The sequence below is a fragment of the Dreissena polymorpha genome, chromosome 7 (genome assembly GCF_020536995.1).
Source record: "Dreissena polymorpha isolate Duluth1 chromosome 7, UMN_Dpol_1.0, whole genome shotgun sequence".
NCBI lineage: Eukaryota > Metazoa > Mollusca > Bivalvia > Myida > Dreissenidae > Dreissena > Dreissena polymorpha.
Window position 1 is genome coordinate 62,404,233 of NC_068361.1, and position 26,049 is coordinate 62,430,281.

Genomic DNA, 26,049 nt, shown 5'->3' on the forward strand with positions numbered 1-26,049 from the left:
AAGAGCTTCGAAAAACACGTCCGAACCCTTTAACGACCAAACGAAGAATGACAGAAAAGCACACTGAAAATGTTTATACTTCATGATTTGAGTTACGATTGAATGTGTATTTGATGAGAAATCTAAAAATCATTCTTACCATGCAAAAATCCTACAAATATTGACATTGTGATGATATTTTTTCATGACCATACAAGCCTAAATATTCACAGCTCGAATGGGCAAAAAAAATGATAAGTCCGTCCAATCCATCCAGTATTTCCTTCGATTTACAGCAAATCCATGGTCTTCTAGTCTCAAATCTGGTTATAAGGCGTACCCAACGCAGATTTTAAGAGTAAATGTAAAAACTACAAAAAAGGGGAGCAACAACAACAGAACCTATTTGCATAGTGTTCAATTTACCTAGTACTAGAGGTTTTAATAAAAATAAATGACAAAAAACACGTTTTTTTTGCTACTTTTCTTTGTTTTAAGGTCATAAAGATTGACAAACTTTTGAGATTGTTTTTATTATTGATGCACTTGGCAAATACAGGTGACGAGGTGCGTGGGAAAAAGTAGTCTCGGTTCGGCAGTTGATGACGTCATTTCGTGCCATTGATTATAGCCTTGCCGTTAATTATAGATGAAATTTAATCAACGGGGCTTTAATCAACCGATTTCGCTGTGAAAGTGGGATAAAATAAACATACACGCATGTTATATCAAAATATTCGGAATGAAATTTTCTATAAGATGATATAAGTTGTGTTTCACAAATCACCGCAATGAAAAAGTTTTCTTGTTGCGAACGTTTTCAACGTGATTTTTATCACACAAGCATGTATGTTAGAACAAAAATAACAATAGAAAAGTTGTATCTAACAATAAGCTGGGCATTGTACTTGAAATTTGATATTGATGCCATGAATCGTTCCGGAGATATTTTAAAAAAAACGCTTTTCTGTTTAATTTTTCCTCGGTTGTTTACATAAAGCGAAATGACGTACTGCATGTCATGAATTTTTGCGCGATGCCGATTTAAAGAAAACGATCAATGTTGCGTTTAACTTGTGTTCAATAGAAATGATTCACATACATACAAAGTTTTATACACCAAATTATTCAGAAAACAATTCCCTATTCAACTGTACATATTTCGTTTAGCAAAACGAAAAGGCAAAATAGTTTTCTTCATACAAAAACATCGGAGAGATATTTAACATAGAAGCATATATTTCAGGGCAAACTTATCAGTACGTAATTGTAGCATATAGCCATCTGTGTCATGCACTGAAAATTTCATATTGATATCTGGAGTGGTTTCATAAAAAATTGACTTAAACGTCGTTGTACGATATTGCACCAAGGTTATTTACAAGAAGCGAAATTACGAAGATACACTGCACGTCATGAATTCAAGTGCGTTGTAAAAAACAATATCAGAGTTGAGTTCAGTTTTCTGCTGACAAATCGGCGTTTCAATGTGTGATTATTTAATCCACACAAAAACTTCATATTCAACGGTACACATTTTGAACAATGTATCGCAAAACGAAAAGGCCAAAAAGATTTCTTCATAAAGGCTTTATTTTCGATCAAAAACTAGTATGTTTGTCAACGAAGCATTAACAAAAGAATAAAACGTTCGGAATAATCGATGTAAGGCTTTCGAAGTTGAATATCATAGTCAAAATTTGATCCCAATATCTGCAGTGGTTTTTGATAAATTTACATTTAAACTTTCTCGCAAATACTCATCTATCTGTGTACTTTACTGTGAAATGACGTTCGATATTATTTGCACTTGATGACCTCGCTGTACTGGGTGTATTTTATCATGCGATACTGGTAGATATTTGATGAAGTATTGGATTGGAAATTTAAGCGTTGTGAAATTATTACAGCAAAAAAAGTTGTACTAGCGAGATATTGTGATTTCAAAAATACTCCACTGCACTGTTGCGTTGAAATTTGATCATAGTACATTTCGCAAAAATATTCATACAAGTTCATATCAAATAACAGCTGTTAGGTATTAACTCATTTTTCACACAAACAATTTTGATTTGTCGAGAAGAAGAATTGCGAATGAGCAAAATGCTAAGTAAACGAATTTGGCTTGAATTTTGATTAGCGCATAAACTTTGTCGAAACTTGTGATACGTATCGAGTCCTTGAGTTAGATATTCTCTGCGTAGTTTTGTTGTAACATTGGACGTTTTGTACTCTAGTAGTATAACAGCAACGTTTGTTATATGGATAACGAAATCGGGTCGCCTGTTCTGAATTGTTACTTCGTGCTTGATGTAAAATCGACAGTCGTCGCGGAGTGTGGGAAATGTCTTTCTCAGGTACTGACCTAATTCGCTAACGTACGTTTGATCAAAATCTCTCAGACATGCAACTTTGCTCAGCGCTTTTCTCAAATATGAGTGTCTACATCTACCACGCGTTAGAAATTTGCTAGTCATCGTAATCAAGGACTTTGGTATGTAAGCGCTATGCTTTGTCTATATACTGAATACGCACCAGCCCGTTGGGTATATACAGTGACACGGACAGGTATGGTCATCATTCTTGATTTGAGACTCCTAGAGAGAACATTGACTCGAAATCATGCCGAAATACGCAAACCGACTGCCAAAGTTCGAGGACACAGACGCTGCTAGTGGTAGTAGCGAAACGACTGGCAAGGGCAAGCGACATGCTACAAGGCCATACAATCGACTGGAACAATCGGCGTCAATTGATTAAAAGTCGTTCGGCTATTAATTTAACAGACTTGGAAGTCAGGTTACAGCGTTCGTTAAAAGCAGCGACTTCGCTATGTCCAAAGAAGGTCGCGATGTCTGCAAAAAAATGGTATCGTGTATTCACAAGGCTTTCTCGTACCAGAGAGAAGCAAGCGAACATTTGGTTGATGATCAAGATCGTTACTTCAACGAAGAGTGGTCTAAACGCGAACGCGCGCTAAAAGAGCAACTTGAACTCGAAACCGAACGGATAATATCGCAGCTTCAATTTGAAAAAGAGCAGGCTTTGGATTTGCAAAGAAGAAAACTTATTGAAGAGAAAGAAGAGGCTATTCGAGCATTGAAAACGTGTACCATATGCTACGATGAGGAAAAAACAGTACCTTGACAAGGTGTGGGCACACTTTTTGTGAAAACTGCTGCCTGATGATGTTCGATGGAGACTGCGCTATGTGGCGAGCTGACGTTACTGGCTGGATGCGAATGCTTTTCACGGATTAGATGTTTTGACTGTATTCATATGCTTGTTTGTTTGTTGTTAAATAAAATGTTGAAATGCATATCATGTGTTGGTCGTTAGTTTAGCAGGTTAGATATAGTTTGATTGTAAAGTAGAATAACGTTGAGCTCACAAACAATTTCGTATCGAATTGCGATGAATCGAATGCTAAATATGAGTCATTGTGTAATATAACATCTAGTAGTATGAACATGTTTCGACATGTACAGCGAAATAAAAAAATAATATAACATAAACTTGTACGATATAAATCCAGTCTTTTGGCAAACGCAATCATTCTCATTTGAGTAAGCGAAGCGAAATGGTGTCAAAACAACTTGCTGATGTTGGTTTTTGCTTAGATGATGAAAGTCATCCGTTATATCACACCCCAAGTGAGCTCAACCAAACTTGTCAAAACGTGCACTCCCTTCTCAAAATGAGAGACGAGAAAGCTGATAAACAGTATCATTTGAAAAAAAATGAAGAAAAAGAAGCTGCCGATTTTATTGCTCAGCTTGTACAGCAAAATTCCAACGACTCATCAGGTTCGAGTAGTACTAAAAATTCGAACAAACGATTTCTTTGGATTGCACATATTGTAAGGATTTTTCAATGAACGCGATCCTTGTACAAGCATCCGCGTGCAACGATTTTATTTTTTGTTAAAACCAAATCAATGTGAATCTTTCGAGGTATAACCATTAAACGAAATCATAACATCAATGCACAAAAATACTTATAGGTTAACAGAATCCGACTTCACACGGTTTTTGCTCAACAATACATCAAACATTTCAATATAAAGTGATCATCTAACTGTTTAGCATGATTTGTGTATCAACTTTCACAAATAACTGCAATGTGAAAACATACATTTTGAAAACATGTTGTACACATGTACTAGTTAATGCTTTCTATAACCGTTAATCCTGTAACTTTCGATAGTGATAGATCTGAAATAAAAATATTGACTAATGCAGCCATTTCACATGCTCATGCCAAAGCCAGGGCTTGAACCTGTATCTTTTTCAACCAGCACATGACTGGAGAAAGCGTTATACATTCTACTACTCTGGCGTTTGAACTGATCAATGCTGGATAGTCACTATGCATAGCAGCCTAAACCTAGTAAAATCATTCATGTCTCTTCAAATACAATGCCCATTTGACCCCATTTGACTATGGATATAACATTTGTACACATATGTTTAACCCATTTTAGTTGGGATACGTTTTCATTCGTATCGCCCCGAAATCAGATTATTACAAATATTTGTATATAAGCAAACGAATTCCTGTGTTGCTTTGTATTGTATAGCAATGAAACGCAAACCAGAGCAATTAACATTATGGGATGCTGCAAACGTCCACAAACACAAGAGTATGTGGTATTGGTAAGACTATATTAGAAGAAAAGATTTGATAAATCATGAGCAAACCGATTGCGATGCGATTCAATTGTTACAGTCTGCAAGTGTAAAAAAGCAAAAGACACAATCAGATAAATTTCTTACATCATTCTCGGTTGGACTTCGTCCTACTAAACATCAAAAAACAAGTCCTCAACGAAATGCTTCGCGTTTCAAATAATACATACAACTGGTGCTTGTGGTTAGTAAACGAAAAAGGTTTAAAGCCACACCGATTCGAGCTACAAAAAATCGTTTGCAAAACCAATGCAAGTGATGTGGATCCGCAGTATAGGATGGAAAATGACGATTGATTCTTTAACAACAAAATGACTTCAGTAAAAACAACATCATGTAAAAACTTTTTTACATCTTACAAGTCGGCCAAATCATAAAAGTCGAAACTTAAGCGACCGATGAATGTATCGAATATTGTTCAAGGTTCGTTTTGTGTTCCAAAAAAGTACATTCGACATCTTTCCGATAAAGATGTTTCTATAGATAATACTCAAATGCAGAGCCGATACATTTGTATGATTCCCGAAAATTTTGGAAAGCGTTCTAAACCTAACGAACGATTCATAAAACTGGCTAAACGAATAACAAACATTCCTCCTATTGATCACGATGTTTAAATTGTCAAGCGTGCTGATGGCACGTTTATCATGAAAATTCGTTGTGATCCTAAGTATACACGAAGAAAGGCATCAAACGACATGATTGAAAAGCGGGTATGTGGAATAGATCCTGGAGGTAGAACGTTTGCTACAGTGTATGATCCAATTGATTGTAGTGTTTTTCAAGTTGGTATTGAAGAAGACAAACAGTATGTGATTAGTAAACTCCACAATAAAATAGATCATGTCCATATGCATTTGACTAAAGCGCAAAACAAAAAGCAACAACAAGCAGCACGTGAACGAATTGTATCACTAAAGAAAACACATTTAAAACTAAAAACATTTGTTGACGATATTCACCTAAAGCTTTCTTCACATCTTGTCAAAGAGTATCAGTATGTTGCACTGGGTAAAATCAACGTCGCCCCAATGGTAAAGAAAAAACATTTATCAAAACGAGCTAAAAGGGATTTGCTATATTGGCAACATTACAGATTTCGCCAACGGCTAACCAACCGGACTACGAATACCGAATGCATATTGGATGTTCACAATGAAGCATACACTTCGAAGACGTGTGGAGTGTTTTCAACAATCAACGAAAATCTTAAAAAGAGGGAAACATTTTATTGCGATAACTGCAAATATAACACACACAGAGACGTAAATGGTGCGAGAAACATTTTACTGAAATCTTTGCGCATGTTTCCGTTTGAAAAGCAACAACAATAATAACTATCTAACAATTAGGTCGATAAGTCGTCAGCTGAAAACAACAAAGCAGCTTGTGATGGATGGAATTAGAGCATGTGCGAAATGCTGCCAACTGTTTATGACACTACGTTAGTGATTGTGTGTCATAAGTGCAACAACTTTTGGTGAACTTTTGCCGTAGATGCGAGGGCCTCAGCTGTGTGTCCTGTGCGCGGTTCGACGATCGCTGCGAATGGTGTGGCGAAATTCAGGGTAATGGCCAAAACAGAGGCGCGAGGCTTTTGCATCTGTGATCGAGCGGACTATTTAAACTGTAAATCAACTTGTTGGGTTGTTGCGAAAGACGGATTAATTGTTTAAACTATTGATTGTTGTAGAATAAAATCGTTTGAAACTACATATACCTAGTTGTTTGTATTTGATTTTAGTAGAGTTGGGTAATATAGTTTAAGAAAACATACGACACTGGGTTATATCAATAACTAACGCAATAGCGAAATCAAACATTCGTGCACACAATAGTACTGGTTTTTCAACTTTTTGCGTTTGGTAGTTGCATGAAAAAGTAAATGTTATTACAAGAACAAGAACAAAACGAATTTAACGGTTCATGATATTTATTTACAACACGACCATACAAAACCTACTCATGTGTCTATCATAAGTCTTTACCCTGAACCCACCATACACAAAAACTGGCAATGTGGTGAATGTTTATGGTGTTCCAAGAAAGCATCGTCTGACGATTTCCAATAATACAACACGATGCCACAACGAAAACATTTGCAACGATCGTGTTGTCCCAAGAAATAAAGTCCGCAAGAAGCAAGCTGGTATTTGTTTGGTTGTATTTGGGGAGACCAATGCTCAAAAGTTTTCAGTCTGTCGATATAGTTGTCTATAAACATACTTGTTTCATTCGTGAAAAAAGCGTCGGTATCCATTATATGATATGATATTATATTACACATGCAATTGGTAATTTCAACATCTTTATATAATTTTTCAATCAAAAATACTCTTGGTCAAACGTTACGAGTTTTGTTCTCTTGGCTTTTGAGCTCAACAAAATGCCATTTATGGTTTGAAGTCGTTTTGTGGGATCTTGGTGTGTCCAGCACAAATCATATTTCGGATTGATCAGAATAACATCAATATCGACATAGTACACAATTTCCGTATCCGTCGCTTTCTAACATTGATCTCGCGTTGAAAATGTAAACTTCACATCTGGATAGAGATCCATGATGTACATTTCGACAGCTTTGTTCAATTTTTCAATATTCAAACGCAACATATGTCGAAAAAATCCTATATCTTTAAGTTCAACGGCTAGCATTGTTTAGTTGATGTGTACATAGTCAATTTGCAAGTTACTACCTATATAACATTTTCTACCAAACAAACAAACACATGTTAACGTTTCAACAAGTTTATTCAACTTTTTGGACATCGACAATTGAAAGGCACGCAGTGACAGGTCCAGCATCGGTGCATGCGGTTAATGCTGTGTTATTTTGCCCACGCTGAGAAAGAATGGAGGACGTTTCGCCACCGCAATTTCAGCTTCCCAGTCTTCGGTTTTTGGAGTGCTTTTCATCTCGGACTGGCTTATCTCTAAGTTCCAGTCTTCGGTCTTTGGAACTTGAAATTGAGTTGCTGGTACAGACATGTTGTCGCTTTGGTGTTTATATCAATAATGATTTGAGTCAGCAGTCATATAGCGCATTTTATACCCAGCGACTGTTTGAGAACCACAAACCCAAAGTTGTTGTCACTTGTGTTCGTGTACAGAATATTGAGAATTTCGTTGGCAGTATTGTATTGACAAGAAACAAAGTTGTACTTTGTTTGCACCAAACGCTCAATTTCATCACGAAGTGTTGTTGAGTCATCTTGTTGTGAGACCTGATCTATTTTATCACAAATGTTTTTTGTGCGAAATGAGTCAAGTTGTTTGTTCCAAAACTCAGTAGTGTATTTGGGTACGAGTGTTTGACAGTAACGTTTGATTAGACACGAAGCCAGTTTGTCATGCGTATGCTTTGAAAATGTTAGTACTCCAATCATACTCAACGCGTTTGTCAAGTAATAGCTTGTAGCTGCCATATCTTTGGTACATGTGTTTGAAAAATAAAGGTGACACTGATGAACCTCATTGCCGTAGATATCTTCGTAATCGGTTTGTTCACACAGCAGAAAATCAAGCCCATTGCTTTGAGAATCATTGAACCTGAGCTTCACAAACTGTATGAATTCAGGTTTAGATATATGAATGACAACTTGTTCTAGATCTGTTTGAATGTGTGAAATCAATAGGCAAAACATGTTTTTCTTTGATAACAATGTAACACGATGAATCGAAATCAAAGTTTTGAGTAATGTGTGTTGCTAACAACTCGGGTTGGTTTGATTTGATGAGAGCATGCAATTTGCTTTCGCCTTTTTGTTCGCTGCAACGAGCCATATCTGTTGTGAAAACCTACCATTTCAAGTTTATAACACTAACTTTGTAATATGACGTTTGGTATAAATAGCGAAACGACTAACTGAATGCGTCTCATTCACAATATGACAACCGAAGCGACAACATGTTCGTTCAAACATTGTGCGAAAAATTCATTCGCGAGAAAAGAAATTTCAATGCAAATGGTCACCAGAAGAAGTACATGTTTAGCGTTACATGTCCTTTCACAGATGTAGAGGGACTGCGTTTTACGTCGATAACGAACAGTCCGTACGACTACTTGAACTACAAGCCAACGCTGGACCATGTGTTTCTCGATGAACCGACACTAGCTGCGTTTGAACGATATGTTGACTTGATGTTTTCTGTTGCCGATGAAAAGATTGATATGTGTTACTTCAAAATATTGAAAACATTAGTACCAGAACATTTCGCAACTCTTAACGAGCGCATAAAGAAGGGTAGATACATGCAGTCAAATCCAACGTTAAACTACAGACTGCCGATATGCATAATACCATTGTTGGGGTTGCACGGAATCGAGGACTTTAGCAAGGTGTATTCTGTACAATCGACTTGTCTATCTTTGGAAAGGACTCAAATACGATTGAAGCTGAACACCTACTTTCGAGCAGTAATGACATTACTCGATTGTTCGGAAAATGATATCGTGGAAATATTGGTGAAAAAAAGAATGCTACCGAGTAAAAACTTTCAACTTGTCAGTACACAGAAAGAGCTCACAATAGGTCTGGAAATTGTGAGAAGCTGTGGTGAAATATACGAAGCGTTGCAAACTGGCATCGAAATGAGAGAGATGAATGCTAACGTATACTCACTGCAACCAAAATATGGATATCCAAATACAAATTTGTGTCAGGCGTTAGAGATTTTGTTTGTGATGCATCCTTTGTACCGCAAGCACATCAACAGTCTTCACATTGAAACGGAGCTGATCGATGGGGGAAAAGGTAGACTAGCCAATGCTATTCCTAATCGCAAACGCACATTTGTTGAAGATCCAAAGGATCAGTCGAGTCTCCCCAAAAAGATGCTTTGCAAAATTTGCAAATGAACTGCCTTGTTCTGTATGAAGGCATGTTCGGAGCAAAATGAGATAATCAGTATGCCGGTTGATTTGTCAATCGCGATAGAAGAAATTGTGGAAACGTTAACCCCAGAACAAGAGGTACAAGAAGCCCCAATGCCCGTTAGCGACATGTTACCTGAAGAACACCCATGTAAAGTTTACTTCATCAATCAGTGTCAAAACGAAGAACACGAAGATATTCTCTCTCAAGCGGTTAGAACATGCATTCCAAACATTCACATCCCACCGAACTTTGTCGCATTTTGTGTGTCGAAGGAATTGCTGACAAACGGCCTCGTTTTGTACATTCCTGCAGATTTTGTGTTGTAGTCTGTTGTGTGTATATTTTATGTTATATAGCTATTACATGTGTTTTGTTCGATGAATTAAATAAAAACCAGCAATGTTGCGCTTAATACTATTTGTGTTGTCTGTGTCTTTATGTAGCTGTAACGATAACTGCTTCAAAAATCACCAGAGCGCGATCTGGGTATATACAATGGTGATTTTTCGATCGTTTCCTATGATGATGCGCTAGAAAAGTTACGCAAAATTGTATATATTTCTGAAAGAATGTACACAACGCAATATGATATTCTCGAGGCCATACGAAAAGTCATCAATAAAAATTTGGGCGTGAAAGACAATTATTTGACCATTGATAATCACAGGGACAGGTTTTGTTTCCAAATCAAAGGCAAACTCTTTTTGATTTTGACCGAGAATATATGTAGGATGCTAGCTATTGATTCTCTATGGCGATTCTTGTTACCAGACAATACATCTAATCATGTTACAGACATCGAAAAACGCAGTAGCGATAATGATTTCGTCACACCGACAGTTTCAAACGAAATTGACACACACACAAACAGCGAAATGGAAAACACAACGCTTGCTTTTATCCCCAACAATGGTTCGACAACCACACAGGTTAACAAAAAAAGCACGCAAGCAACACTGAGAGTTGCACACGAAAATACCACTAAAACATTAAGTAAAAAACATAACACATCAATTGTCAATATCCTTAGCAATGGTTCAACAACCACAAAGATTGAAGAAAATAGCGATCTTGGCACATCGAGAGTTGCAAACGAAACTAGCACACAACAAAACTACAGTGAAATCCATAACATAACGAGTGGTAATATCACAAATAATGGCTCAACAACCACAAAGGCTAACGAAAATAGCGAACAAGGATTTGTCGTTGTTATAATCGAAGTTGTGTTTTGCATTCTAGCCGTGTTTGCAATCGTTCTTGGACTAATAGGATTTGTGTATAACGTTATAAAAAAAACAAAGGAACAAAAATAAATATAAAACACACTTATACAAACGGATCTTGTCATTCTTGATGTTCTAAGCCAAGCATGCGGTCGTTTATTATTTTGTGTGTTTTCATTGTTGTCCGCGCAGACACAACAGTTCAAAGCGTTTCTTCAACAACCACATCGAGAGTTGCAAACGAAACTAGCACACAACAGAACTACAGTGAAATCCATAACATAACGAGTGGTAATATCACCAACAATGGCTCAACAACCACAAAGGCTAACGAAAATGGCGAAAAAGGATCTGTCGTTGTTATAAGCGAAGTTGTGTTTTGCATTCTAGTTGTGTTTGCAATAGTTCTTGGACTAATAGGATTTATGTCGTACGTAATAAAAAGATCATAGGAACTAAAATAAATATAAAACACACTCATACAAACGGACCTTGTAATTCTTGATGTTCTAAGCCAAGCATGCGGTCGTTTATCATTTTGTGTTTTTTCATTGTTGTCCGCGCAGATACAACACTTCAAAGCGTTTCTTCTTACGGTTTACAAAACTGTTATTGAAATATTTGTGATCCGACTAAAAGTATTGGTAAAATATATGATGGATCTTGCTACTTAATCAGTATTGAGCAACAGTTCAAAGTTGGAAACAAGTTTTCAACGCACGTCAATGTACGTAAAACTGTAAACAGCACCGACTATAATGCATACGATGTGGTAATTTTTGGACATAAAAACAGTTATCTGAAAACGGTTTTCACTCAAGTAAGCAACGAATTTATTTTAAACAACATCCAAGGTTCTATCAAGATAGCGCTGTTCAACAACAAAGATAGGCCTGCTCAATGCGTTCATTTGTTCAAACGAAAATATTTTGGCATTTCATGCGAAACGTCTAACATAGCGCTGTTAAAAGCGGATCGAGGAGAGTTTGTGACTGTGTCACCTTTCAATCCGCGTGCGTACAAGACATGTTCATTTGACGAAAACGCAGCAGCGTCGATCACATCACCTAAAACTTGTTTCGTGGTGAATGAAGATGGCCAGTGCTTACCAGCAGTGCTGCAAACAGAAGAAAAGTTTCAAAACGCTTTTGACTATCTAATTAACAGAACGCACGACCCGAAGGTGAATGCAATATCTCAAAATTTGATGTTCAAAATTGACAGTCTGAACAAAACGCTCGAATTAAACGATTACGCGATAGTCTTTTCGCGAGTTTCCTATGATGACAACAATACGTGCTTGTATATCGACGTGAATGAAAAATCTATTTCGTATAACAATTGTACAACAAAACGAACTCTGTGTCAGATTAGAATTCCTGGCATGGGACTTGATTCACCGAGTGACGATGATTCCAAAATAAACAGCTTTTGGGTCTTATTTATTGCACTAACATTTGTGGTTGTTTCTTTGGTTATAGTTATAGTTATTGCGTATGTGTTGCAAGGGTTTCAATCTAGACGTTTACAAACTACTACATCAGTTCAAATAACAAGCGCCTAACTCGAGTATAAAACCATTCACGCAAAGTCAGTAGTTGTCATAACGTAAAAAATGTTCAGCTGTGAGTTTGTGGCTGCAATGGTAGCAAATTACTTGGAATGCAAGCATTTTGAGGACTCAAATGACACTCTTTGTGACATTGTCGAATGTGTGGTTTTACTTGTAAATAGCACTGTTACGATGCATGTTCTTACAAAGGATGAATTGACAATAGCTTGTTTCGATGAAGACTATTTCGCCGAATTGCTTGAACAAAAGCTGAAAAGTGGTTTGAGCTGGGATATGTTTGTGACTGCACTTGTTTTGTTTGTGGCCGTCGTGCGTGAAATATCGAATTACAACGCTGATGGCTTCTATCACCTGAATAAACTACAGAACGTGTTCCGTAAATATAGACTTACTGACTGGGTTGCAAATCAACCTGGTAAATGGACATCGTTTGTACAGTATTGTAAGCGAGTTTGTTGAATAAAAAGTAGAAAACAGACAAATTTGTGTTAAGTTGTTTTATTCAGTATCGCATCAACATTCAACTTCACTTTCTATAGATAACGATATGTTTGAAGCCAAATTTTCGAATAATTCATACTCATCGATAATGTCTTTGAGACCAATGATATCGATGATTTCTTTGCACATATCAGAACCATTGGTTTTTAGCAAACCGTGTTTCTTCTCAACCACACTATCGCGGTCAACAATGTTGAAATATAGTTTTGTATCGTCTGGTCTGTCCATAACAAGCATCAAGTCGTCCTCCTCGTCATCTGCACCCAATCTAACATACACAGTCAAATGAACTGTTAGTCCAAAGCATGTGATTTTGACCTGATAATCGAATTCGGGTGTAGGTTCATAGTCCGGAGAAAACAATGCATATGGTTCAAATGTTTCAGATTTTGACATGCCAATTAATTTCACCCTATGCTCCTCTGTGGATATTATGCTCATATGCTTTGATATGATGTCCCACAACTTATTCGCAGCAGATTGAGATTTGATTTTCCATTTTCTTTTCTGTATACGTTTCTGCTCTGGTGTTTTCGAACGAGCGTTGAACATATGCTTTGAAAGTTCTCCATGTTCTGAAATGTGACCAGTGTGGCAACGTTAAAAGACAAAGTGAAATGGTTTGTGATATGGATCGTTACAAAATTTGCATATAAAGGCTCTGTACAAAAAGTAAGCTTCATTTCATTTGTTGATGTTTGCGACTATATTTCTTGGCATTTTGCTTTTTCAATTCATCATCGAAGAACGAAACCCCGATTGTTGGGATCGCAAAAAGACATAACTTGACAACAAAAAGAAGCCATGATCAGTGTTACAATGCTTGCGATGATCTGTATTCAAGACTTACGATGGTGGTTTTCTGTTAGAAAAATACGAAAAGAATGCATACGGATAATGAAAGAACTTCGTGAGGACTTTCGAACAGATTGTTGCTGTGGTCGCAAAGTCTGCACCAAACTTATGGCGAAACTTCAGTTTGAGAAAGAGCAAGCAGTGAAAGACTCGCATACTTGTATCATTTGCTACAATAACGAGAAAACCTTTGCCGTGGACACCATGCATGCACCTTTTCTGCGTAAGCTGTTGCTGGCACATGCATATGCACGGGAACAAATGCGCTGTGTGTAGAAGGGAAATGTTTGGTTGGACGCCGATTCATTGGACTGACTAGCAGTAATAACTTTGTGTGTATGCGTTTGACAAGTATCGTGAAATAAAATGTTGAAATGAATTTTATGTTTTAGTTGTTAGTTTGGTAGATAAGATGCAAGTATATTAACGTTATGGTTTTTCTCTTGCTGCGTGAAAAAAACAAACACGAAAACAAACACGCAAGTTTACTGTTTTTGCTCTTTATTTTCGACTTACAACAAACAACATTTATACATACAATATTTAGTTCATAACATTTTCTTCTCTGCGCTTTCGGCTCAGACTACGACTGAACACTTTTGTAAAGCTTCTTGTTCTAGTTCTCGACCGCTTTTCATCGTTTTCGCTAGGTTCGTTGACAGACATTGGTTTTTGGTTTTCCTTAGACTCGTTTTTCTCGTCTTAACAATTCGTTATCATACGCGTTTTTGTTGTGCAATGTAAGTAGTTGAGGAATACGTTTAAGAAACATCACCACCTCTGTCATGCCTAGGAACTCGCCGAGTTCCATCATGTTAACTAGGCTAGATATCGACTGCCAATCCGAGTAATCTTGCGTGAGACCGTTACATTGGTAGTCAGACAACTTCATGAGAATTTCAAAAACATTCATCAATTCTTGAACACTGCAGTTCAGCGGAATCTTGACATGATTTGCCTTAACGTTAGTGAACATTTTCACAATTGCTGCTGGGTTATATCTCTGTTCTTTTCCCACATAAAACCCTGTCTTTGCTTTGTTTAAGCGACTGAATGAGCTTCGAAGTGATTTGAATGCCAATATCGTACTTCAGTTTAGTGAACAAGCGATTCGTGGCTTCGATGTCAGTGACACGATTAATATCTTTAATGTTTATGGTCGACATGGTTGTTGGTTGTGTGCGGGTTTAGCGTTTCTATAGAAAAAATATCCTTAAATAGATTTTTATCTCAATTTTCCAAACCGTAATTTGTGATTGCATAGACAGTTAAACATCCACAAAAAGTCGTGTTTTTTCTTAAGCTGGGCATTACCTCCTATAGTGTTGAGCATGACAAGAAAAACATAAACGCCTAGAAGCGAGTAAGGACATAGTGACGTGTTTCTCGAATGTCTGTATGTATCGTAAATAAACTTGATGTATGTGGAATTGTTAACCGTACTTTCGTCAAACAGAGAGAAAAAATGGTAAGCTTTCAGTCGGTTGTATCCACAAATAGATCGCCAAATAATGAGTCAAAATGGCTTGTAATTTCGCTAGTTGTCAATTTCTCTGAACAACGACATGCGTTCATCGTCTTTGAACTCATTGAGAACCATTGTGACACACGTTTGAATTCCACACCCGAGTTTTGAGTTCATTTCTACTAGCTTGCTTTCGAATGTGTGTATTTGTTCTTCGTACTCTGTTATGTATTGAAAAATGCATAGCGAGCATTCGTGGTGATGTCTAGAGTACATGGGTAAAAGCAAGTAGGTGTTTTGTGCTAACCGTTCGTCTTCAGTCAACAATCAAAACCTCGTCGATATCCGAAAGATAAGGCAACAAATGTTTACAGTTCATTGATACAATTTATTTAAAACATATACAAAAAATATACCACACACAAGTCAACATAATCATACAATATTGCAACAACGTAGTCATTCATCATCATCGCTCAATTCTAGATCACTGAGTATAGTCTTTTCCTTTTTCGGTTTCTTTGCAGCTTTCGTTTCACTAGATTTGCGCATTCTTTTAACAGCCAGAGCGTTCATAATTTCCTTTTCATCATCGTTCAGCGTATCTGACATTTCTGTATCGGAGATGTCGATATCGGCATATTTGCGTTTTTCCTCAACATTGGAAGATTTTATTCGCTCTATTAGCGCAAACATGTTTTCGTCTTCCCCAGAACCGAGTATTTTGTTAATCACATCAATCGGAACTCGATCGAAAACGTTAGACCTCACAGTCTTTACAACATCGTCCTGCAGGTTTTTTGTTTTCTTGATGCCCTTTATCAGATTCTGCGTTTTTACTTTGAGGCTGTTGTACTGCGCTAGTTTGGCATCAATCTGTTTTAGTTTCTCTGAAAGTTCTTCTATCTTCAAATAATCGTTAGGCGACAAGAAGACACCTGCCTCGACTTCAGAAACCAAATTCCTTTTCACGCCGTGATTTAGTACAGTGTTCGCAAACTGCTGTATTCGTTCTCGGTTGTTCGTTCTCATAGCATAGCTCGAGGTCAACATTGCTTGTGCCATCGTAGAAAGTGATTGCGAGTGTGCTTATTTTGTTAACTGGAGCTATATATATATATATATATATATACGCGTGAAAAATAATGCACGTCTTACTTGTTCATCATTGGTTGGAATAATCGAATGTAGTACGCCTCTTTTGCTTTACGCACATGCTTGTCTCGCTCTGTCTCCAAAACGAATACAGTGTAACGTTCTTTTACATCGCACAAGTGTTTCCCACATTCTATCAAATGATCAGTAGCTCGACAATAATGCTGTTCTGTTCGAATATGAGAGTTGTGTGTGTGAATGCGTTTTCTCAGATTAACGGTCTCGCCAATATACTCACCGCCGCAAGTGTTGCACTTCAGAACATATATAACATCTTTTGATTTACAAGTTAAGTTCTCTCCATCTTTCACCTTATACACAAAACCACAATTAAACTGAAAACTATTTCCACTCTTTATTTGAGAACATAGAGTGCAGCGCTCACCGTTACATGGTTTAACTTTGTAGTCCATCGACAACTCGAAATAGTGTGATTATGACTGAAAATGTGTTTATACGATTTTTGTTACTGAGACGTGAAGATCAGCTGGTACCGTGAAATTGATTCCTTGTTCCCGCATAGCACAAGTAATGTCAAAACACGAACAGTTTTGCGAACTAAGCTGACTGATATATAGAGTTTTACTAATTGTTGTGACACAAAACTCGATTGTCAAGTCAAATATGAACACGTTTTCGTCTCCAATATCGTCTAGTATGGTTTCAAAAATGCTTTCGAGCAGTTCTTGTTCATTGATTAAAACACTATCGCATTTAAAAAGCGTGGATGGAAAATTCTTGAGTGTTACCAATGCTCTCGCTTTCAATGGCATACATTTCGTCATACGAAGTCATTTTGAATTATGACAATAGCGAATACAAACGCATTGATATATGTTAACTATTAACAACAATATCGTTATGCCGAGCTATGCTGTGTAGTACAATTATGAAGCAAATAGCAGCTTTCACAAGCACAATGAATCCACCAACATTAACAGCGACAGTTTTCCACAACGTTAGTTTTTTTAAGTCCCGGTTCGTCATTCGATGCACTTTTACCAAGCAATATCTCGCAAATTGTGAGTCTATTTTTGCATTTTTCGAATGAAATTGTCTTTGATCGCATGTCGACAAACGTGCATTCATGTTCACTGATTGCTTTTTTGTTGTACACAATGAAATGATCGCTTGTAACAGAAGTGTCATCTATATTTTTTATTTGAAACTTTGCCTCACTCATATTGTGTGCCGTGTTCTGAGTAATGTTAACCAAATATGAAACAACCGTATTATCCAAATCGTAAACACTCGCAATACTTGAGTGCGAACAATTTGCATCAATCCGAAAACATTTGCCATTTTCCGCTTTCACAGCACCAATATCACAGTATGTGAAATTAGCCAATTGTATTTGTGGTACGCGAATGAAATGACCCTGTCTCGCTATAAGCACAGCATTCGTGCTCTCGGTACAATTCTCAATTTTATACGTATTTCCGAATAACGACATACAAATCCTATCAACAGTTGTGCCATCTTTGGTGCTGAAGACAGTAAGTCGATATGATGAAGCCTTTTTCACGAGAATAACTTCGATACTCACTTGTTTCACTATTTGACTTAGCATCGCACGTAAAGCATGATGACGTTCGTAAATAATCAAAAGTGTGTATTCACGAAACGGAGAAAAATGCGTATTAGAGAAAATCTTGAATGATGAATCCAAGTTGATGAAATAGCAACGATTGTTATGTACTTTGCCGATTATAGTAGAACGATTACATGTTAGGCAGTAACAATTTTGCAATCCATACGTAGATACTTCTGCAACGGTCTGCTTGTTGTGCTTAATTCCCATTTTATGCTTGTTGATAGCATCTTGCATATTTTGAAATTGTTGGTTAACGATGTTATCGTTTTTAACTGGCAGACTAACGTTGAGTTTTGGCTTGTTAAGAGCATTTCGAATTTTGTGAAATGTTTGGTTAGCAATAGTATTTTTTTTAATGGCGGAATTATCTTGTTTTTTGTCTTGTTGGTAGAAGTTTGAATATCGTAAAAATTTTGGCTAACGATAGTATTGGCATTTTGAATATCGTAAACTTTTTGGCTTACGATAGGTTCAACGAAAGATTTGTTTGTTACTGACAGAACTTTAGTGTTTTTGAAAAAAGTCAGAAAAATCGATATTTGGAACATTTTCAGCGCTTTGCTTTTCATCCAAATTATCGTCAAAGTAATCCTCATCAAAGTTATCCTCGTCAGAGTAATCCTCGTCAGATTGATCATAGTCAAAGTCGAACTTATCATCGATTTTTAAGCGGATCTCACTCATTTCTTGCTTTATTTGTGTAATTGTGTCTCGCAATTCTTTGGACTTAGAAGGGATTATTTCAAAACCTAGATCATATTCTTTGATATACTTGGCGACTGACAAATCATTCAGTTTTCTCTTCAATAACGCATTTTTGATTCGTGTTAACGCATGATCCTGTTTCTCGGGACTAGCACCTATTAAATTCACATCGCACCATGTTCCGAACGTTGTACACAGTTCAGTATTAAATGTGATAAAGGCATGACCGTGCATCCCATTTGCACAAGTTTCCCTTCCATCATAGGTCAATGAAAAATTGTACGGAAACAAAGGTATCCAAGCGTGTGTGTAAATCTCAGTAAACACAGATTCCACAAACTCACTGATAGAGTACGTTTTCGGCTCAATTTGCAATCTAACTAAAAGACTGGGTAAGTCGTAAGTGATAAACATTGATCCCGCTACAAAACCATCAACTACACTGTATATCGGTTTCGAAAACGCTTTTTTCTTGTTCGGACATCTAGATAGACCTATGGATTTGCATTGTTGCTCATGTCCTTCTAAAATAAACTCTGGGTTTTTCATCCATTTGTTGAAAATTTGTAAATTTTCTTTGACATCGTCGTATAATGACAAATACTCATAGGTTACGTTTATCAACACATAAAATAAACCATTCGTAACGTCAATCGGTTTGTCCTGTACAGGCTTGAAACAAGACGGTTCATAAAAATTTGGTTTAGGACGTCCTAACGCAGTTGTTTGTAAAACTAAGGAAACAAACAGGGCAACTATATACATAAACATATACATGACGAGTTGTTGATGTATTGTCATTTGGGAAAGTTCCTATATAAATATTTTCTACAAACAAATCAAACAACACTTAAAATTGTTTCAAGTTGTTTATGAACATATACAATCGAACACAACAGAACAAAAATGCATTAAATGTTAATTATTGAGTCTCACATCTATGTGTTGATATCATGTATCGCTCGAATGCCTCATCGGATGCCTCATCGTCAGAAAAATAAATATGGTCGGCCTCTTCGTCCCGCGTTTCGATGTATTGCTCGAATGCCTCGTAATCAGAAAAATAAATATGGTGGGCCTCTTCATCCAGCTTTTTGTCAATCGAATGTTCATATGGTGATTAAACATAGGGTAGACGTTCAATTTGATTTTGTTCTTCATCATCGACGCCACCGATTTCGTCAGCAAAACAATTGTCGGTTTCTTCTCTATATTTTTCCTCCAAAAACCGTTCGTAAGATTCCAAACATCTATCTTCTATCATATCATCGATATCTCTGCTTCTGCAAACCCAACACATTTTTCGATCATGTATTTTCACTTCTCGGTCATTGGAACTTTTTTTGAATTGTGTAATAATCATCGTCGTTTTTGTCAGGGCAATATGTTTGTTTTTGATCTCGTTTTGAATTGCGCATAAATATTAATGAATGTCACGGTTGATTTTTCTTGGATGTTTGAAAGTTACCATAACATTGGTATTGTTACTATAGCTGCATACAGGAAGTAAAATTAATGCAATTCGAAAACAGGTGTAATGCTGGCTCCGGTCAGTATTTCTGTTGGAAATTTGAAAGGGCGTACGGACATTAAACTATTACAAAAAATCTAATCCTTTGACCCCCAATTTTCTCCATTGCTGTTTAGTACTTGGTAAGTTACCAATGTAAAAACATGGTTTCCAGGCACCTTGCTTCTTCAGGAAAGTGGCAGTTTGTTGTTGAAACTGGCTTAAAAGGCTCGGAAACACACAGAATTCTGATGTTTTGATTTGAAATAACCAATACTAAAACATTTTGCCCCTACTCATTTCATTTGAATGTCACTGATTTTTCAGAAGGCACAGCCTCAACCATTCTGGAAATGTGCTTGGTTTATTTTCAGATTTGCGTGGTGACCAGTTTTCAGACATTGGTTCGCCCCTGCTTGTGTACGAGATTGGCCGAGACTAAATAAAACTGTAATAGCCACTTATACAATCCTATATTATGTTCAGCTAAAAGCTAACAACAGCTTTCACGCCGCCTGTTGGTAGTTTACCATTTAGCCTCATGTCACAATCAAAACGCTGATCCAATAAACTGTTAAAGAGATCATAAACAATATGATAATGATTACGCTTTACAAGTTATTGTAAAAAAAAAAACCGTTGTTAGCTAGCTGTAGGTAGATGGTCCACGGCCATCCACAAGCTCAAATCACAGGTGGTTAGCGTGTTGCTAAGATATTATTAGTGAATACATCATTTTGAATAAATAATCATATTATAGCGAAAAATTATCTTTTCTGAAAAAAAAACAATTCACTAGACTATCATTTATATATATATATATATATATATATATATATATATATATATATATATATATATATATATATATATATATATATATCTTTGATAGTTATTTTTTTTCATACAATTTAATTTTTCGTTATAATATGATTATTTATCATTCAAAATGATGTTTTCACTAATTAATATCATAGCCACACGCTAACCACCTGTGGCTCAAATGACCAAAAAGGCGAGACCAAACCAAATAGGCGTGTAATGCGCATGCCCAAGCAAAACCGATTGTTAGCCATCTTGAATTGTTAGCGTGAAAAGAAAGATACTACATTTATTGGATATTTTAATATGATGAATATTCTAGGTAGAGAATATGAATAGTATTATCAGTATTACGTCAACAAAAACTCAACAATTGTATTGTTGACATGAAGAATAAGCTATTTGTTTTGACCATTGAATTGCTAAGTAGGTCAAACCAGGTATGTGTATTACATACCTGCCCTGGTAACTATAAAAGTAAAAACTTTGAGTTTGACTACTGGTCTAACTCAAATTTAACTTTTATTGATATTAAATTTAGTTAAGGAATCTTTGAGTAATAGTTAAAAAGTCTTTCGAAATCTAAATCATGTGTTGTTGCCATATTATAAACTTTCTTGCATGAGCCATTTAAATCCGTTTGCATTACTATTTTGGTTGTTTCCCTGGGAAAATACTCTTCTTGCTAGCCTTCGCTGAATTATTCAACAGCACCGCTATATTGCTGACTTTTGTTGTTGTTGTTTTTGTTAAAGCTGCATGCTTTTGTTAGGTAATGTTTAATTTATCATTCACGTTTTACATATGATTCTGTTTATACCATATTTAATCGATGTTTTGGTGAATTTCGCGAATGCTTAGCTTGTCTGATTTCGGACGTAATTTACTTTCGGATACATGCTCCTCTTGTGTTTTTTTAATGTTTTCTTATGTATGCAGATTAGAAAAACAGCTCATGCTTAAATGTGTTATTGAGCAAGTGACTTCTTAATACTATGGCAGGAATAAAAAACTGTTTTAAAATTAAAAAGGCAGAAATTAAAAGGCAGTTTAGTTACATGTTGAAACTCACAGTCACAAGTGTGTAAGTATTACTATTACATTTATTTATATTTACTAAAAGTAAATATATTCTCATATATCAGTAAGAATTGTATAGCCCTAAATTATATTTAATACACCCGTCTAGGCAGTAAATTCATATATGTGCTGGTTTTAATTTACATTCATGTTATTAACCCCCGCAATAGGCAAAGGGATATTGTTTTGGCCTTGTCCGTCCTTCCGTTTTTCCATCCGTCCGGCACTATTGTGTTGGGAGCCATATCTTGGAACTGCTTTGGCGGATTTCATTGAAACTTGGTATGAGTATATATTTGGATAAGAGGATGATGCATACCAAATGGTATTGTACACTATCTGTTTATAACGAAGTTATGTCCCTTCGAACCTTTTTTACCTGAATGTCAAATATAACACTTTTGTGTCCAGAAGCATATTAGCGGGGGATATTAATTCAATGAATTTGCTTGATATTAATAGAATGGAAATAAACCTGTTATTTTGTCTTTCATTATGGTGTTTAAAATCACATTTAATGGAATCCAACCTTCTTGATTTCAAATACAGTAACACCTGGCGCAGTGACCTGGATGCAGATTCTAAGAAGATGGGCCAAAATGGGGGCAGCTTGAGAGACTCGTCCGGAACTGACAAGCCTGGAGGAAGCTGGTTGGCGAGATGGGACAACAGGCGGAGAATAGATGAGCCTACTTGATTTGATAAACATTTTTGTTAGTCATTAAAGAATCGAGCAAACTTTTTGTTTCCAATAAGCAGTCCTGTATATATCTAAAATAAAATAAAATGTTTCACTCAGGTTCCTTGATACTCATCTTGGTATTTGGAGGACCTTATAACAGATTTTGGCATGTATTGAAGTTTGTCATTAAATGCGTTATATTTATAATTGTAAACATTAAATCTAAAAAGCTCAATTAAAAAAAAAACAAGAAAAAATTAAAAGAAAAAGTAATCCTCATCTGGGCTCGAACCACTGACCTCTGGAGTAAAAGTCAAACGCTAAGACTGCCATCCGTGCTCATACAATATTTTATACTTTCAGTTTCTATAAGCAAAGCTTGTAGTGTCACAAAAAACGACAACAACAGAACTCCAAATTATTCAATTGTTTTGCTTAGCAACGATTTATTATTTTCAGGTTGTTAATGTTACGTATTACTGTTTTCTCACAAATATCATAACTGCAACAAAAATGTGCGAGTCTGAAACAATTTTTATGCCCCCTTTCGAAGAAAAGGGGGCATATAGTGATCGGAATGTCCGTCTGTCTGTCAGTCTTTCCGTCGCACTTTGCGTTTAGGTTTCGAAAAATGCTCATAACTACTATATCCTTTGAGATATAACCTTCATATTTGGTATGCATGTGCATATGGACAAGGCCTTTCCATGCGAACAAATTCTTTTACCCCTGTGACCTTGACCTTGAACTTAGGGTCCGCGTTTAGGTTTTAAAATCTGCGTTTAGGTTACGAAAAATGCTCATAACTTCTATGTCCCTTGAGATATAACTTTCATATTTGGTATGCATGTCAATATGAACAAGGCCTTTCCATACGCACAAAAATTGATACCCTGTGATCTTGAACTTAGGGTCCGCGTTAAGGTTTCGAAATCTGCGTTTAGGTTTCGAAAAATGCTCATAACTTCTATGTTCCTTGAGAAATAACCTTCATTTTTGGTATGCATCAGTATATGGACAAGGCCTTTCCATACGCACACAAATTTTTACCCCTGTGACCTCGACCTTGAAGTTAGGGTCTGCGTTTAGGATTCGAACTCTGCGTTGAGGTTTTGAAAAATGCTCATAACTTCTATGCCCTTTAGATATAACCTTCATATTTGGTATGCATGTGTATATGGACAAGGCCTTCCCATACGCACACAAATTTTGACCCCTGTGACCTTGAACTTAGGGTCCGCGTTTAGGTTTCGAAATCTTTGTTAAGGTTTCGAAAAAAGCTCATAACTTCTATCAAGCATTTATAGGGGGCATAAGTCATCCTATGGTGACAGCTCTTGTTTTATTTTGTCAATTTACCAAAACATGCAAAGGCCCCTTAAATACATGAAGTAATGTTTACAGTTGTCCATAACCACATATTGAAAAAGAATGAGCAAGCTCTATCTATTAGCATATAAACAAAGCCAATCGGTCAGCCATTTGATAGTTACGGTAACAAAAACAATGTGCTGAATCTTTTGGATTATTACTCCGGGCGGATGGTTCACGGCAAGCAATATGATCTTAGATATACCTTCTATGATAAGGTGTTTGTACTAAAATCACATTGAAATTTGAAATACTATGGAAGTACAAAAATGTCAGAATGATAACAAACAGTTTTGTAATGGACATCATCTTGCAATTGCTATTTGTGTGAGTAGGATGGTAAAAAAAAATCTGAATTTGTTATCTGTAGGACATTTTGTAACTTAGCAACCCATGCATGTTGCAAGGGTGTTAATCCGGATTATTTTGAGATCCCGATTTGAGCCATTCAGGATTGAATTTTAGATCAGTGTAAATCCGATGATTTATTTGAAGGGGGTGAGAACAAATATTGTAATTGCTTCATTGGAATGCCGGACATTGTTCACCATCGTATGACGTTGTATCGCACGTTCGAATTACGTCAATATATCCAAGGTCAAAGTCGCCACAATTAAAATACATTTATTTTGAAACAAAGGGGGTTAATTATAAACAATCAGTTCAGTTTGATTTGTCTCCCTCTATCAGACTTTTTCTGCATTGAAAAACCTGGTTTTGTGATAATTTTGTCCCATGTACTATTATTGTCTGATTGGTTATCCGCTGACACGGACATAAAAGGTAACTGACCTAACCTCTTGGCTACTTCCCAGAAATCTTACATACTACAAAATGTAGCATATGTCCCCCATCATTAAATTTCCATTTCTGCTGTCAAATTAAATGCATATATTTTTTCATTTGCAAAAGACATATCTGGATATATTTTTGGACAGTTGTTTTACGGATATGGTATGGTTAGTGAATTAACAATTATTATCGATGTTCTTTATAACATTTATATAAAATGACAATTACATATTGAGTGTTACTGGTGGTCTGGCTTATAATATCTTGCATTTTACTCACCAGAAATAGCAACTAAAAGACTATAAAAAGAACAACAAACTATGGCTTTGGGGATCTCTACCTGTAAGGGACCGAAGGCCTCAGACTCCTCCAGACTTTATTGTTAGGATTTAAAATTTGGAACATTTGACAACCCTGATGCTCTGTCATGTATCAAACGGTCTTTATATAAATATTAATTGTATTAATTGGATATGTAGAAGATTTGGTGATGCATTCATTGGATTTCATTTTGTGTTTTGTTGACCTACTTTAAATTTTTAGGCTCAGCAGAATTATGGCTGTCAAAACACAATCGTATTAAAATTTATAGTGCTTCAAATTATACAAGACGTCAGTCACTTTCTTTTTGTTTAAGATGTTTTTCAGTTTCGTCGGAAGATGTGTCAAACCAACCATCCTGTTTTGAAAGAAATAACTTTTGAACGCGATTTTCTGGTAATACTACTTTTTTTACAAACAGTTATTAATGAATTATGAACATTTCATAAGGATCTCAAGGGTCACAACACAGGTATATATATATATATATATATATATATATATATATATATATATATATATATATATATATATATATATATATATATATATATATATATATATATATATATATATATATATATATATATATATATATATATATAGACTGTAACGTAGATCACACATGTTTACTTGTAGCTATATTGTGTAAAGTCTTGTCATCGTGTTGATAGGATAATGCAGAAATAATGTTATTTCTTATTATAAAAAGTTGTTATTTTATAAAACGCAATAAGTATTAAAAGTCTAAAAATGGAAAGTTTTAATTGAGGTAATGTAATTTACAAAGTTAGGAACATTCACTTAAGATACAACAGAGAAATAATCTTTGCATCATCAAAGTATCCATCTC